This window comes from Eschscholzia californica, unplaced genomic scaffold (genome assembly GCF_041429995.1).
Source record: "Eschscholzia californica isolate CP2 unplaced genomic scaffold, dmEscCali1.0.p SCAF_1, whole genome shotgun sequence".
NCBI classification, from domain to species: Eukaryota; Viridiplantae; Streptophyta; class Magnoliopsida; order Ranunculales; family Papaveraceae; genus Eschscholzia; species Eschscholzia californica.
Window position 1 is genome coordinate 13,591,433 of NW_028238198.1, and position 6,000 is coordinate 13,597,432.

Genomic DNA, 6,000 nt, shown 5'->3' on the forward strand with positions numbered 1-6,000 from the left:
ATGGATGAGACATTCAAAGCGACTCATAACAGGTTGATACGACCTTTTTGTATAAGAGGTACAAAGGCCACCAACCACTTACTTTAGAAGTTGCGTAATAAAATAGATGTAATTGTTGATGTATATGTGCAGATCTGACTAGGGCAAGCGACTCACGTACACTTAAATGTCTTTAATTCTCCGTATCAAGATAACATTTTTGAGGGTTAATGAAAATTTACTTCTCAACTTATATTAGATTAATTCTTTGTTGTGAAATTGTGTTGAATAGCTTCAAGTTCAACCGTTCAATATTTAGTGCTTCAAATCAAAATTTATCGACCTTAATGTTTTAGAAAATAAAGAAGCTAATAAACTCAAATCTTCCCCCTCAAAGATCAAGACTTCGAGGCACGCTAACCATTTAAAAAAACTAATAAATCCAAATCTTATAATGACTTCTTAAAAGAGATTGGTACTTAGAAAAGCAAATAATTGTATAATTGAGTATGCCCTTTAATGCAAACTAAGATCATTATGCACTTCTTACTTAGACCGATTAGTTCTGTCTGAAGTATCAAATCAAGAGTAAAATCTAAGGAAAGAGGAAGTTTGAAGAAGAGAAACATTATCTTTGTTAGGTATCTCAATGACTTGCCATAAATAGATACTTCAATTATCATAACTTTTTGTGGCTAATAATTCCACATGTGTGGACTTTGGGTTCATATAAGTTCACAAACAAAAACTTAATTTGTTTGGAGCTAAATGCTCGCAGCAACAATGTCTTATCAAATCAGACTTGCACGAACAAATGTTTTACGTAGAAATTAGAGTTCTACAAACTTTCTTTCCAACGTAGCGGGCCTCTAAATCACAGGTTAGTTGTGTTGTTGCTATTACTTCTTACATACGCATTTTGTCACCTATGCATACTATGAAGTTTTTGTTAGACACAAACTAATCTTCAAGACTATGCATAAGAAAAGATGATAACAAATAGTTGGAAAATACAAAAAACATCAATATCAACAAAATCATTACCACAACAAAAACAATTTAAAAATGAGGCGCAAAAGAAATGAATTCGCCTAATTACTAAGTATCATATATTGCGAGAATAGTAACTAAAATTGTTATAGAGATGTAAAATTATTTGAATGATTAGACATTGAAGTTCATTTTTTTCTTCTTGGAAGTGACTAATGAAAACTCTAATCTTAATTTACATTTTTAAATGGCACTTTGATTCTTTGATTTTCTAAATTAGTTTCTATTTTCTTACAATATCCTTCTAACAAAAAGTAACAAAAAATAAGTTTACGAAAAATAACCAAATTACCCTGGTCTTTAAAAAATGAAAATTAACCCATACATAACAAGCCGAAACCAATATTTGAAATGAAGAAGAAGAATGAAACTAACTGGTTAAGCAAATGAGCTTTCAGCTATAAGGTACATATATTGATGAAAGGACTTACATAAGTAACAAAATCATTCGAACGCTTGTCTAAAGATAAATATTTCAAAATGTCCTCAAATATCTTGAAATATTTACGATACATTTTGTCTATAAATGTCTCCTAATGTCCTGAACCACTACCCCTTATAAGATACATATATTGATGGAAGGACTTACATGAGTAACTCAAACATTCATACACTCACATGTGGGTACGATTGGCTGGTGGGGCTGAACCCCATCCACTCTAAACTTATGTAACTTTACATACTAGGCAGCACTCACAATTTCTCTCTCTCTCTCTCTTTTTTTTTTTTTTTTTTTGTTGAAACTCTCTCTCTCTCTCTCTCTCTCTCTCTCTCTCTCTCTCTCTCTGTGTAGAAAGGTATTCCTAACTTGACATTAGGTGTGATAGGGTCACCTGATTCCTTGGATAAAACATATAAAGGGAGATAGCAAAAAATGAGGAAGAGTTGATGACATCATGCTTATGGCCCTTTTGTCTTTAGACCAGAATGGAATGGGACATACTATCACCTGGTCTAAATCCACCTAACAGGCTAGATGCTTAAATGGTGAAACCTCAAATACCTACTTCCCATTAGGTCATTAGCTGGACTTCTACAGTATAATTGCTTTCCATTCTATGTACATAGATTTTGGAATTCTATAGAGTAGTTGTGTTTTTCATATTAATGTGCAATCTCTCTCCAGGAGGTACTAAATTGATGTAACATATCTCATCAAAAAAAAAATTTGATGCAACATTTGTCTCAATACCAACTATATTACTCTTTGTTTAGGCACCATCAAGATCTACTGACCTTTTTCAACAAAAATAAAATAAAATCTACTTACCTAGTTCCACATAGAATAAGATTTTTTTTTCTTCCATACCCACTCAAAAAGACCTCAATACGAAAGATCAAAAGTTATTTTGTAATCTACACGTTTAGGTCTTCTTGAAACAAGATTTTTCTAAGCACGAGCGTGCCCTATATCACTTCAAGCTTCCCTCGTGGCCAATCTAGGCACCAAACTAACGCACAAAAGTTAGTCAATATGTAAGACAGAATGTTATGTTTTAACTTATATTTGAAAGGCCTTCTTAAGCGATGTGGGACTAAATGTCTTAATACGACAGGATAAAGTTGCCAAAATAATTTGGCTTTATGTAACTCTGAAATGATAAGCTGATCAACAATTCAATCCGTCAATAATCGATGTAGAGAGAAACTGGTCCCACTACACTAAAATGGTCATTAGAACAAAACTTAAACTATACATAACAAGTGGTGGAAAGATTAAAAATGAAGAATGAAATTAGGTGGTTAAACAAGCTATTAGCTATAAGATACATATAATTGATGAAATGATTCAAATATGAGAAACAAACTCATTCCCCACTTAAACATTTCTACTTCTCCTTAAATCTGAAAAAGTTAATTTCACAAAAATACATAAATTTAAAACTCAAAGCTTAAGTGACAAATCAAGCTGGTTATCTTGATTAACATTTTCCCTTATATAAATCTTTGACCTAGACCCTTCTTCTTCTTCTTCTTCATGATCTAAACTATAATCACCCATTATTTTATTTTGATTTCTCCTTCTATAACCTCCCATTTCATTATTCTCATATCCGACCGAAGATTGATTATGATCATGATAATAAAGTAATTCACTTGCAGTACCAAAGTTTGAACCACTTCCACCATTAAAAGAATCAAATCTACTATTTGGTCCACCATGTCTAAGCATCGAACTCATTTGCTGGCTTTTCTTCGCTAAGCTACGCTCGAGTTTATGAGCATTTTGATGACCACCCAAAGCTTGTGAACTGTAAAATTGTCTTTTGCAATAATTACAAGAGAAAACCCTAGATTTTTGTTGTTTATGATGGTTATGATCACCTCTTGTTGTGCTCATAGATGTTGAAGAAGTTGAAGATGAATTAGGTACTATTTCGAGGTTGAGATCGAGAGAAGTACTGGGTTGGATTTCCATTGGTGTTTAAAGTAGGATATTGCTTACTTAATAGTGTAACAACATAGGACTATATATATATATATACCTAGATGGATATGTAGATATGTGAAATATGGTCAAAGCTTTAAAATATCTAAAAGACTAGTGAGTTTAGAAGTAGTTGGTAGAGAGAGAGAGATGTGGGTGTCTCTGAAAATCTAAGATTGGTAGATTAATTGGAAGTGGTAGAGAGAGAGAGAGAGAGAGAGAGAGAGAGAGAGAGAGAGAGAGAAATATGGGTAGAGAAAGAAAAGAGAGTGATGAAATGAATATAACAAGATCATGAAAGAGGGAGAGACACAAACCCTGCAAAAATCAATAGTGAATCCAAGTTATGTTCCCTCTATTTATGGCCAAGTACATTTTACACTTTTGTCTCTTCTTCATCTATATGTTCCAACCAAATGACCATCCATTATTCATAGTTAGGTTTTTTTTTTTGATGAAAGTATTCATAGTTAGGTTAGGGTTTACAAGTTGTCACATAATACCCCACTTGATGTCATACCACAAGTTCTATATCAAAGATCGTCTAATTATGCAGTCAAACCACATATTAAACCGAAAGAAACGGTTGAAAATTTAATAGAAATGCTAGAATCACAAAGGATGTGACAAAAGAAGTCATGCAGCTGATGTGACAGTTGTGATATTCATCTCTCAACGGTCACTTAAGATGGATAACTTCTTTTGTCAAAATCCGTTGTGATTCTATCATTTTCCGAAAATTTAATATGATTTATTAGTTATAATGTCATGGAATCAATTAAGCAAAGCCAAGCCAATAGTTTAAAACCTGTAATAGAATATGCATGGTTCCCTAGTTGAAAGAAAAGATATCATCAAATGATCAAAATATTTCCTCACTTGATATATAAGTGGGACCAAGAAGCATGCATGTTAGAACATTAGACACTAACTAGAATACAATAATAGTGTTCACACCTATACATAATACATATATATATTGTTCCACCATTTGCTTTGAATTTTATTTTAAAAATCATCTCTGAAAATTTTAGTTAGAAACAGAGCACATGAAAATGTTTTACTTTTCAATATTAAAACAAGCGTTCACACTTGACAGACATTAATTAATAATAGAAAAACTGCAAAAACAGATTTCAGATTTGTTGGTTTATACCATTATCTACATTAAATTGTCGAATAATTAATCAAGTTAGAGAGGGTGATGGAATGAGTGTCTGGATTAAAGAAATGAGTATAACGAAAAAGATCTAGTTGTTAATATGTAAAGGGTCGACTATAATTGCCGAGGAAAATGTTTCCACCACTGGAGACAAGATTATATATATATAAGAAAATGTTAAGTGTATAAAAAATATTTACTTAATTTGTTTCATACTGACTTACTCAGGTAAAAGAACTGTGAGAATAGTCCCACATGGGAGAATGGGTAATTAGCAACCAAGAATATAAAGTATAGGTCCTCTCCACTCAAAACCAATTGGCAATGAGTGGAGAGGACCTATACTTTATATTCTTGGTTGCTAATTACCCATTCTCCCATGTGGGACTATTCTCACACGCCCCCTCACGTGTGGCGTTCTTTGAGCCTAACACGTGTGTTTTTTTCTTTACGGGTGACGTGGAACACGTGTGACTTTTAAGCCTATCACGTGTGGGCCTAGCTCTGATACCATGTTAAGTTTGTGGCCATCCAACTCAAAACCAATTGGCAATGAGTGGAGAGGACCTATACTTTATATTCTTGGTTACTAGTTACCCATTCTCTCATGTGGGACTATTCTCACAAGAACGGCTACTAATAGTAGTCAAATTGTGAATTATTTTCTCTTTCAGTGAAAGTATGTCAGCAAGTTACAAATGTAAGTCAAGATCGTTTGTCCAAATAACATTCTAAGTATGTATATGTCATATGTGTGTGGAGAGAGTGAAAGTGGGTTTGTTCTTTGTAGTGCAAAATGGGTTTATGTTTTTGTTAGGGTTGGTATAATAAGATTTTAAGCCTACAAACATTGATTCTCTGTCAAGTCATATAATTTGTGTAGCATTTAGTGGGATGTCTCATGCATGATTTCTCTCACTCACTGTATTCCAACCTTCAAACACAAAAAGATTTGTACCGACAAACTTTGTTGCAACATTATTTGCTCACTATTTTAAGCTTTTTGCCAGAGGTTCCCTCACTCTTCATTCTTCTAGTCAAGGGAATTTTTCCGGTTTTTTAATTTATATATTACAGAGTCATGATCAAATCATATGACATTAATAGTAAACTAAATACATACCGCCTTATTGGGGTTTTTCTCTGATGATTAAAGTTTTCGGAGTGATTCTTCTAGGATGTAAGAATTCTTTCAAAAACCTAAACAATATAATAAAGATAAAAGTTGGGAAATAAACAAAATTTGACAATATCTACATTTTCTCAATGAACAAAACTGCAGTTTATTGGTTAAAGAAAGAAAATTGAAAAGGGAAAGGAAAAAGCAACTAACTCTAACTGAATTTTGAGTCTGAGCTCCCAAATCTGTAGAGCATTTGAC

General features: G+C 32.8%; 1 long non-coding RNA gene across 1 annotated transcript; it reads right to left on the reverse strand.

The window, feature by feature from the left end:
- Window positions 1–2,657: 2,657 nt before the first annotated feature.
- Window positions 2,658–6,000, reverse strand: LOC147564302 (uncharacterized). The gene is made up of 2 exons (XR_015226873.1): window positions 5,959–6,000; window positions 2,658–3,775 (listed from the first exon to the last, which is right to left on the reverse strand). It is a non-coding gene; the product is annotated as an uncharacterized LOC147564302 (long non-coding RNA).